The sequence below is a fragment of the Rhinoderma darwinii genome, chromosome 13 (assembly GCF_050947455.1).
Source record: "Rhinoderma darwinii isolate aRhiDar2 chromosome 13, aRhiDar2.hap1, whole genome shotgun sequence".
Lineage (NCBI taxonomy): Eukaryota > Metazoa > Chordata > Amphibia > Anura > Rhinodermatidae > Rhinoderma > Rhinoderma darwinii.
This window is the reverse complement of record NC_134699.1, coordinates 57,340,374-57,352,811: the sequence shown is the minus strand read 5'-3', so window position 1 is coordinate 57,352,811 and position 12,438 is coordinate 57,340,374. Positions and strand designations below refer to the sequence as shown.

Genomic DNA, 12,438 nt, shown 5'->3' with positions numbered 1-12,438 from the left:
ATTGGAGTGGAGGGTTCACAGTGCCGCTGCAAGGTTATGTATTGAGCGGACCTATATACTGAATTTCATTTGAATCTCCCCATATAGTGGCAGCTCTGGGGTAGACGTCTATAGACTCCCATAGTGTTTACCTTGGCTGGGGAGAAGTGCGGCTCTGGAGGTATTGACAGCTCGACTTGGACTTTATTCTGTAGTGTTTCAACTAAACGTCGTAAATCTGAGTCCATGTTCTCAACGGGTTAATATGATTTATTTACAAATACTGCGGACATTTATAGGAATTAAGTCCAAGGCAACTGCAGTAGGAAAACTTTGGTAAAGTTGAGGATTATTGAAGACAGGAACCTATATATAGTCAGGGGGTACCCAATGTACATATAGAGGAGAATATATATATATATATATATATATCCCATATTATCCCCTGCAGGCATCCTCTAGATAGTCAGGGGGTAGAATGAGAAGGTATACACTCATATATATATATATATATATATATATATATATATATATACATACACACATGGCATGCCTCCTCAGTTTAGTGTGGGAGGTACTCTATGCACATATAGGAGGAGAACATTTATATCTATATATACACACACACCCTGCATTCATCCTCTGTGTAGTCAGTGTAGGGTACACAATTCACAAAGTGGAGAACATTTTATATATATATATATATATATATATATACACTGCATTCATCCTCTGTTTAGTGGGGGGTACTCCATGCACATATAGTGGAGAACATATACGTAGTAGATATATTACATAAATATATATATATATATATATCCTCTGTCTAGTTATTAGATATGGCCCATAAATCGCTAGTGAATACACTACATCAGCCTCATCCACCTATATCTTCTATAATCTCTGATATCCTATTATTACACTAGTAGGATTATTCCATGGGTGGATTGCACTGAAGATTCCTGTCTGGAGATGACTTGTCCCATATAGACTCCGGGATCTTCACCATCCCAGCATTTACCTGGGCCTATATACTGTCCACTAGAGTTTATAACTTATAAAGAGCTGGTAAGCACTATGTAGCCATAGGGGATGGGATGAGTCTATAAGAAATAATTCAGCTGGCAGGAAAGAACAGCTCTGCCCTGGGAGATATGGTGGCATTAACCCTTGAAAGGGGGGACAGTATTAGGGCAATGAGGGTATGTTGTGTGTACATATAGATATAATGCGCCCATACATGATAATAATAATAATATACACTCCTGGGACACATGCAGCAAGGACGGGGCTATGCTCCATGAATGGCTGCAGGCTACCATGCCCAGGGTCCTGCTGGAAGAAAGTTCCCCAGCCCCATGCATCAATGGCTCCTTTGTTAACTATTTACCCTTGAGATGGATGAGAGTTTGGGGAGTTCTGCTGCAAAAACATCCGCCTGTTTGTGCATCAGTAATGACATGTATGACATTTTCCATGCTGCATGGAGGGAGCCTCCCTTCCAGGCCATTGTGCCCCTGAGTCCAAGGTGTTTCCTCCACTTCTCTGGTCAGATAGTGTGTGGACACTGGGCTATCAGCCGGGCATCCTGTCCCATTGTATATAATGTACAGGCTCCACCACTGGCCTGTAATACTTCCCTCCACTCACACAACACATAATAAATATTTACCCTCCTCAGCTGAGCAGGCAGAACCCCAACCTGAAGGCACTTCACCCTTACATTAACCCCTCACTGTCATAATGCATGCTACAGATGACTAATACCGTATATGACAGTGTAGCCTCAGCCAATGCAATCTCAAATCTATCGCTCTATCTATCTTATATCTAAGTAGAAAAAGGAGGAGCAGCACATATAAACGCAAAGTATGCGTAGTTGTGTGTGCACAAGCCTTAGGACCTCAGACTCCAGTCCCACATATATATTTCCAAACGAATAGGCAGCACAACACAGGTTCCAATTCAGAGAAAAAAGGTTTATTCACCCATACGCCAGTGCAACGTTTCAGCCCACATGGCATGCTTGAGAAAGGCCCATGTGGGCTGAAACGTTGCACTGTCGTTTGGGTGAATAAACCTTTATTCACTGAATGGAACCTGTGTTGTGCTGCCTATTCGTTTGGAAATATCTCATATCTATCTATCTATCTATCTCATATCTATCTATCTCATCTCTATCTATCTCATATCTATCTCATATCTATCTATATCTATCTATCTCTAATATCTATCTATCTATCTATCTCATATCTATCTATCTGTCTACCCATCTATCTATCTCCTATCTATCTCCTATCTATCTATTTATCTATGCCTTAAACATTTTAATGCCTATTTCCACACTTTTATTTTATTTTCTAGGTTAGAAGACGATAGATTAGACACTGTACTGTCATATGCTGTTACATATGATCTATTTTATTTTTTTCCTATGTTAGACGATAGATATCTATCTTGCCATCATTTGCAACTTTACCATTCACCATCTAGAAGGCAGGGTCTTTTAAACAATTGCCCACTTCCACATCTGCACTTCATCTTCTCGGTTTATTTTCTTATGGTGCTTTTTCAGTGCTGTATGTAAACATTGTTTTTAGGATGCAATAAATGGACAAGAAAACAAGATGTACCTAGATAGGTGCGGGATGTTACATGACTTGCCAGTTAGTGAATGCATTAGAAAACCTGACAGCTATCTCAAAAAATATTATTGTATCGGAGAAGAGAGGATGTGCAAGGAAGGAGATAGATAGATAGATAGATAGATAGATAGATAGATAGATAGATAGATAGATAGATAGATAGATAGATAGATAGATAGATAGACGGTAGAGTAGATATTGTTAGAGTAAGGGTATTTGATCATTTATATGTATAAACACATGTAGGGCTACACGTCAGATTGGTGTAAAAGCTCAAAATCAAATGTGGTACTAAAACCAATATAAGGGTCTCCCCCATAACCCTATGGTAGTATGCAGATGTGTGCAATAACATATCTATCTATCTATCTCATATCTATTTATCCGTCTATTCATCTCATCTCGCTTTTCTATCTATCTCTTATATCTTTCTTTCTATCTATCTATCCATCTCTCTCATATCTATCTATCTATTTATCTCATCGCTCTCTTCTATCTATTTAATCTCTCTTGTATCTATCTATCCATGTCATATATCTCTCTCTTCAATCTCTTCATATCATTTCTCTCCTATATCTATATATTCATCTATCTATCTATCTATCTATCTATCTATCTATCTATCTATCTATCTATCTATCTATCCATCCATGTCCTCTCTCTCTCTATTCTATCTCTTCATATCATTTGTCTCCTATATCTATATATTCATATAATATCTATCTATCTATCATGTGTGTACGAGTGTGTATAGGGTTAGACATAATGTACTCCTGCACACTGCCAAGCTCATAAAACCGCAAAGCCGAATGAGGTGATTTAGCCAATTTGGGGGTCTCCCCATACTCCTGGGGTATTAGTAAGTTATCACTCGCAGAGGGAGGCAGCGTCCAAATACAGATGTTGAATACATCAAATGTGGTATAAATTATCAGAACTCAGAACGGCCGCCTCCACTTCCAGCGACCTTGGGGACCCCCGCTCCAGACCTGAAGTGTGATTTGGCATTAAATGGATGCACAGGGGGACCCCGTGTAAAAGTCCTGACATATCAGTGTATTAGGGATTTTGTGTCAGGATTTGAGGTTTGTTCTCTCCAGAGATGTTTAGTAGTATAATGGGGAGGAGGGGGTTAATAATATTGTTACTTGCAGGTCAGTTACTGGCACATGTCCACTTTACCCTTTATCATTACCTGTCGTGGACACCAACCCAACACCATGTTCTTTCTTTCTATCTATCTATCTATCTATCTATCTATCTATCTATCTCATGTCTCTATATTTATCAATCATATCTTTCTCATATCTAATCTATGTATCGAACTAATAATCTCTCATATCTATCTGTCTCTCTCATATCTATCATCTATATATCTATCTATTTATCTATCTATTTATCTATCTATGATCTATATATCGAATAATCTCTCTCATATCTATAGGTTTATCTATCTATCTATCTATCACTCTAATGATCTCTCTCGTATCTATCTTTCATATCTATCTATCTATGATCTATATATTTTATAATCTCTCTCATATCTATATGTTTATCTATCTATCTATCTATCTATCTATCTATCTATCTATCTCTCTCGTATCTATCTTTCATATCTATCTGTCTCATATCTGTCCATCTAATCTCTCTCTCGCTCTCTCTCTCATATCTCTCTCATATCTGTCTATCTAATATCTATCTATATCTCTCTCTCATATCTATATCTAACTCTATCTTTATCTATCTCTCATATCTCTCACTCTATCTAACTGCGCTGGCTCATTTTGCAGTCAGGAGATAATAATACTTGATATTACCACTATAGAAAGAATTGCAGTCTGTCTTCATAGATGAGTAGACATTGTAGTGTATTAACCCCTTCATATTCTACATTTCCTTTGTATGAGGCTACACTGCGCAGTATTAAGACGCACAATCTTATATGGATGCAAAATGTTTCATTCAGAATAAAATGACTTATGGACACTTCATCTATCCAGCAAATATAGAATTTCACACACCTGAGGGATTCAAGTTTATCACCTAGTTGACCTGTTTACGCATTTTGGGGTGCCTCTGGTAGATATATGGACACCCAGCTCTGCTCATGCTTCAGGCAATCATTTAATGCCAGGACCTCGTGTAATGAGCATGTTCCACTGCAGGTCTATGTGATAATATATAGTCACCCTACGATATATTGGCACTGCAATGACTGCTACATCCCCTACAATCCTGTATGTTACATAGAATAGTGGCCATATGACAGCATTGGGGCCTCCATGTGGTGCACTTCTGACAACGTGGAGACATCAGATCTATCACAACGTCTGGTGAACACTGGTGATCCAGGTATTTTCTAGATTGTGAGCTGGACCTTACATTATGGAGACCTATAGACAGTGATGTCTCCAGGCTGCGGGGTAATTCACTGACTGCTATGGGGCACAGAACGGGCAGATGACAATACAGAGCTGCTGCACAATGCCAATTATATTTTACAGGAGTCACATCAATGGCTATTGAATGATATTGTATGAGAAGAGTATCTTTTTTTTATTATCTACCTATTATATATCTATCTATTTTTCTCTCATTATCTATCTTTCTATTTACTCATTATCTATCTATCTATCGAATTTGTGCTTTTATATTATCTAAGCTATCTAACTCATATCTATAGGCCTATCCATTTTTTCCTCTTTTATATTATCTACTTCATATCTATCTATTAAATGTGTTCTCTATCATATTATCTATCTATCTATCTATCTATCTCATATCTATCCAACTCATATCTATAGGTCTATCCATGTTTTCTCTTATATTATCTATCTCATATTTATTTATGTCTATCTATCGAATTTGTTCTCTTTCATATTTATCTATCCAACTCATATTTATTTTTCTTTGCATTGTATCTTTTATATTATCTATCAATCTCATATCTATTTATTCAACTTATTTATCTATTCATCTTATATCTATCTAGTCATATCTAATTTTTCCTCTCATCTAATATATCCAGTTTTTTATCTATCTATCTATCTATGAAAACGTACTGCATTGCATAGTATTATGACATTATGAGAGCATCTGATCATCCCAACTTCTCCAGCAGAAATGAATGACACGGGGCCAGTAATGTTCTGTACTATTCCCACCAATGTCACTGATTTCCTTCCAACTGCTTTTCATAAGTTGGTGCCAACCCTGGATCTGTTCATCTGCCCGACAGAGACGACTCTGGTTGTAGGGGAATCACCTAAAGTGCCACACAACAAGAATAACTGTCCACAAAATAAGGAAATGATAGGGAAGACAAAAACACAAAAGCTGAATGAGCTCTTTAATCAGGAAAGTGTCAGAGGAGTTTTATTAGAACCCCGCCCGCCCCATCGCCCAATTTCCTCTCCTTGCAAAGAGGCAGAGAACACAGGGCCGACACCTCACCTTTCATTGTCACAGTTGTGTCTAATGTTAATGACACCCATCAGATCCGGGTACAGACCAAAACAACTGTACTCAAGTGCTATGTGCTTAATGACTGACTTCCACCATGCAGACCCTCACACATGTACCAGGTACATGTACATGTATTTACCCCACAATACGGAAGCAAGCGGATCCGTATTACGGACAGTAGACACTCCGTAAATGGCTCTGCAATAGAGTATGCCACAATATTTTCCGTCGCATCAGAGAACTGTAGTGCTCCATATCCGACTACAACACGTACATGAGGTCTGTTCATGCCTATACTATTCTGATCTGTGATTATACTGTCTGTCACTTTAAAAAAATAAATACATCGATTCCTAGATTTTACCAGATCGTATATTCTGTGGGAATTGACCTATACCCAGGAGATTAATGAATGATATAGGACTATTATTTGCATTGAATGTAATTTAGGTCGGGGCTTCAGTTCTCAACTGGGATTGAAAATCAGAGCCGTTCCCTGCGTGTTCCCTTGTAAGATAATGTTCCTTCTCCTCTGCTGTCAGGCTGGACAGGTTTACATTGTAGATGAGACTTGGAAGAAAACAATAAATACATTTCTGATTTACTGGAGAAAAAAAAGGAACAAAACAGAATGTAGGACATCTTCTAGGATTAAACTGCCCGGTAGTTTTATTTTACATGGGTTGCAAATTTACACTGCCATAAATACTGATGTATGAATATTTCTTTCTACTGCATATAAGAATGTGTGTGTGTGTGTGTGTGTGTGTGTGTGTGTGTGTGTGTGTGTGTGTTCATATTCTTAAATGCAGCAGAAAGAAATACATAGATACATTGAAATATAAATATTGATCATAAGATGAGATATATAGACATAGATACATATAAAATAGATACATGGATGAATAGATAGATAGAAGTATGAAGGGGGTAAAATAATAAGAAACACACTCTATAGTGTTGTGTGAGTATAAAAAGGATATTATTATATTACCAGACGATTAGATAGATTTGTAAATAAATACATAGATATATATGAGACAGAATAAAAGGGGGTAATACAATAAGAAACAGTAATATAAGGATATTATATTATTGTAATACAAGATAGATAAATAGATAGATAAGTATGAGTGTATAAATAGGGGTAATATAATAGGAAACACTATAATATTGAGTGTATATAAAAAAGATTATATTATATTACAAGACGATGAGATAGATGGATATGAGAGAGATATAATACAATAAGAAACACTATATAATGTGTGTATACTGTAAGGATATTATATTATTGCTTAGATATATAGATATGAGAGATAGAATATAAGAAACACTATATAATAGTGTGTATACGATAAAGCTAATATATTATTGTAATGATAGATAGATATTAATACCTCCAGGTCTGTAGACTGCCATGTGCTGGGTCTTTCTTGCAGTGATGGAGCCCCCCTGCCCCTCCCCCACACTCTTTAGCACAGTTTACTTAATTCCTTGTTAAATGTAGATCCTAATTTGTATCTAAATATAAGCAGTGTTCACACACATCTTTGCCTGGGTTGTGTCAGGTGATCACAATGGAGCCTCCATCTGTTTTGCATTAAACTTTACTTTCATTTAGCCTGTGCTGCTAATATGGAAATTATTAATAATACCATTATAATGTCCAGTAACATTATAGCACTCAGCAGGTAAGGGGGGAGTCAGGGTGCCTTGCAGGGGTAAGGGGGCACAGCAGTGACCGGGTGGATGGTCAGTGGACAAAGCACAGCTGCATTATCCCCACTGCATCCCCCTCCTTCCCCCATAAGAGGCTGAAGATGTGGGATCGGAGTTGCATGAAGCGAGTTGTTGCATGTCACAGGGAGCATGTTGTGATACACAGGTAATTAGTGACAGCACACCCCAATGTACACAGCCCCCGACTGAGCAATGCACGAGCAAGTACCAGCCATGTACATGACACACACAACAAGACAACTGGAGGATAGATAGATAGATAGATAGATAGATAGATAGATAGATAGATAGATAGATAGATAGATAGATAGATAGATAGATAGATAGATAGATAGATAGATAGATAGATAGATAGTGGACATGTGCCAGTGACTGACATGAGAATCTTCCAACGTGTACATTTTTATTTTTTTTACTAAAAAGACACCTTCTATTATGTATACATTTATATATCACACGATCTTATAATAAAATTATCGAGACTATAGATTTTTCCTATATATATATATTTATTTATTTTTTATTATTCATTCTACATTTATAGTATGTAAAATAAATATGCTTGTCTACCTATATATCTATCTATGAATACGAATAACTGTCTGATATATATATATTATGCACTTTATTTATAGTGTGTAAAATAAATATGCTTGTCTATCTTTATCTAGTTCCCATCTATCTATCTATCTTGTGATGAGTACTGATGAATACTAATGACTTTGTTATATATATATATTTATTATTTTTTTATACACTTAATTTATAATATGCTAAATAAATATGCTTGTCTATCTATCTATCTATCTATCTATCTATCTAGTGATGAGTACTAATGAATGTCTCTCTATTATACAGCTATGGGTATAATGTATGATTTCTTTATTAAAAACACACCCCAGCACCCCTACATAGACCCCTAGCATATAGCCTTCCCATGTGTAACATAAGAGACCCCTTCTCTCAACAATTCATGTATGTTTAAGCATGCAAGTTAACCCCTTGCTGCCAGCTTCTATAATCAGCCTGACCCTCGAACTCTACCCATCACAGAGCCATGACAGGGAGCCTATTGTCCCCATCCAGAGGTCCAGATAAGATCAGTCCATGAGCACTGGGGGAGGGGAGGCTGCATGTGCCTGTCCAGGGAAAGGGAGAGGGTTTATTACAGCCCAGTCTTGTTAGTTATTAATTATCAATGCAAACATGGACTTTGGGCAGATCAATGGTATTGAGTGCAGCTGATGTTTGGAATCATGGACAGCCAAGTGATGGATGAAGCTTCCAGATGGGTTTGGATGGTGGAAAAAATTCTCCTGGTGGAACTATATAGACTAGGACTAAAGTCTCCTAGGGCGAGGAGAGGGATTGGGCTGAGCAGTGACCAAGCGCACCCTTATCTCCATCTTCCAGAGACCGCCAGACCCCTCTGATCAATCCCTCCACTTAAGTGCGCAGGGAATAGGCATGCTCTCAGTGCTCTTCCAAAAAGCTATTGGAAATTGCTTTAAAACAACACTTGCATAAATTATTCAGTCCTAAAAATATCACATTAAAAATCCTCCCATCCGCACTTATTACATCTACCCATAAATGCGCCATTTTGACCTTTTTTTTTTGTTTGCGCTTTTTGTATTGTAACCGCACAAGGAAAGAATTCTCTTATGACTACAATAAGATCAAACCTATTTGTATGCCATAATATTCATAGGGCGACTTACAAAGTGCATTCCGACTACACAAATATAGTCGACAACATTATTGTTGTGCTATTATTCAAAAGTCGCAAATACGACGCCGGGTAAATAGTGCGTATTTTGCATTCATTCTGCCTCTGATCTGGGTAAATAAAAAAGAACTGCGGTCTTTACTGTCTCTGTTTGTGGTATCAACACATAAAGGCGATTTCCTGATTTAAAAAAAAATAAGTCTTTATCTGGTCCCTTGATTGAAAGTTTGTTTCCAAATCAAGATATACAATTCCAAACCAAAGGAAAAATGAAAAGAATCGAAGCGGAAACAAAGAGTTCTTTGTAGACTCCCCACAGACAGGAACACAGGGCTCACCCGGATCACCCACACCCTGATTCACGATCCTTGCTTTGTCGCTCTTCTAAATTCACGACCTAAAATCCAATTCTAAATTTCTACAAACATCCTATAGATACGCAGGTACAGAAATATAGTTGTTGTAGGTCTATATTAAATTGCCCTTTAAATCCGAATTTTGATAAATTCATAGAAATATTATGATTATCAAATAGAAAACTGAAAAAAAACAAAAACCGTAGTGATTGCCAGGGTTGTAAAGTTTACCAAAAACACATATGGGTAACACAAAGGGGGTAAAATAGCCCCCAATAATCAAAATAGATCAATATTAAGATTATTTATTTTGTTTCTTTTTGCCTAACAAAAAATCTAACAGTATTGAAAAAAATTATATAGATCTTCGAAAACGTAGATATTTTAGGCTTAAAAAAATACAATAGCGGAATAAAATTAATAAAAACTAATAATACTTATTATGTAATGAGGAGAATGTGAATATTCAGAAATAACGTAAAAATGGTGGGTTACGATTTTAATATGTTTTATGTGATATGATTTTACTTTTTACATACAACAGCACAAAATATTGTTGTATATTACATTATAGTGATGAATATTAGATTTAGTCTTGGAACATTTGAGGGCCCTCTCCAGCCATACTGGCTTCGTAGCAAGGACTACACACCCTCACTTATCAGTAAATTAATTTAAAAAAAATTAGCAGTCAAATGTAATTTTTTTTTTTCACCACTGACAATATTTTTGTAAATAAGAAAAAAGTTAAATAAACTATAAAATATAAACATGGATATAAAAGAAAATAAAAATGATAAGAATAAAGTGATGTCAATTTTTCCTGGCATGGGTATAAACTGAAATGTCAATGCATTTAATTAATAATCATTAAATAAAAATTTAATTATTTTTAGCTATAGCAGTATATTTTCTACTGTGGATATATAAAGTAGGCAATCGATAATAAAATATGTATTCTCTTGATTATTTTTTTTCCAACTAAATGCGTAGTCTACTACGATGAAAAAAACAAACAAAAAACTACAAAAATAGTTGTATCAACCTATTATTTCACTTTTTTCAATAATATATACCTGGGTTTTGTGACAATATTAAATATTTTAAGAAAGTAAACGTTTAAGCAAAACGTGTATGGGACTAAATGATAACATAAGAGGTCTAAATCGACATAAAATGTGCAAAAAAAATATTTAAAAAAAATATACGTGTGTATGTGCATTCAATCCAAACACTTAATGATTGATCAATTTCTATTTATTTTTCTCATGTATTTTTTTATTTTTATTTTTTTTGTTCGGCTCCTCACAAAAAAAATATAATATATATATACACACATACATACAATGAACCACACGTCTAAAATATCCCTCCCTCGTTGGTTTTACTACAAGGGTGAATTTATCCTGCTGATAAAATATATATTTTAAAATAAATAAAAATAAATACTAAATGAATAAAGGAGTATATAAATAAAAATAAATAGTATTGAAAAATTATATAAATAAATAGTATATAATTAAAATAAATAGTATATATATTTGTTTAAAATATAGTATATATGTCTAATAAGATAGAGAATTGATACAAAATATTATAAAAAAAAATTCTGCCAGATATATTCATCGGAAAATTCTGTGTTATATATATATATATATATATATATATATATATGTGTGTATAGAGTAAAAAAAAATAACCCATCACCTACCTACTGTATGAAGAGTTGTCTTGACTCATTCTTTAAAAATCCAAGAAAAAAAATGGAAGGGAGGAGGGTAAAAGCTTGAAAAAAACAGAGCAGTACAACAAAGTCGGCTCCAGATCTGGCAGATTCCTCAGTCGTATCGATGTGACCCTTGATTGCTGCTCCTTATTTTGACTGCCTGGTCACTGTGCGGCTCCTTTTGTGTTTTGATATTTTAGGTTTTGTTTTTATTAGATCTATATGTATATATATATATATTTGGTATCTCACAGCTCAGGGGTCTCTCTCTACCTGCCTTGCATGGAGTAAATCCATTCAATTAGAGCAGAGGCTGCTGGTAGCTGTATAATCACAAATTTATGGCTGTGTGACGTATCTCCTCTCCCACAATGGAGTCCCAGTGACATTAAACAGAAAATTGATGAGAGAGAAGCGAAATTTAATCTCTTTTCCCCCCATCCAGGCATTTAAATGTTGTTTTCCCCTTCCCTGGCCTTTAACTCTTCATATGCCAATGCTGCTCAATGCCAGTCTGGCACTATAAAGGGTGCACATACATATTTATTCCATTGCACTCCTCCTCCACCACTCACCATTGCAATGCAAACACACCACTGTGCAGTGACATCCAAATCTTTATTGAGGGTAGATGCACTTACCTTGGCTTAAAGAAACAGCATTAAGTCCACAAACAGCATGCATGACCCCCCTCCCCCCCATGAAGAAATCCAGCCCCCTCCCCACCCTTTCAATGCAGTCCTGGATGGAGATCAAGCCTTGATACATTGATACACAGTCTTCTGGACGACGTCG

At 35.9% G+C, this 12,438-nt stretch overlaps 1 protein-coding gene across 1 annotated transcript in view; it reads right to left on the bottom strand.

The window, feature by feature from the left end:
* BAHCC1 (BAH domain and coiled-coil containing 1) overlaps window positions 1-12,210 on the bottom strand; it is a 104,983-nt gene extending 92,773 nt beyond the window's left edge. The window contains exon 1 of the mRNA XM_075846152.1: window positions 11,629-12,210. The gene's annotated coding sequence lies outside the window, so the exon portion shown is untranslated. The remainder of the gene's footprint in view (window positions 1-11,628) is intronic.
* Window positions 12,211-12,438: the final 228 nt, after the last annotated feature.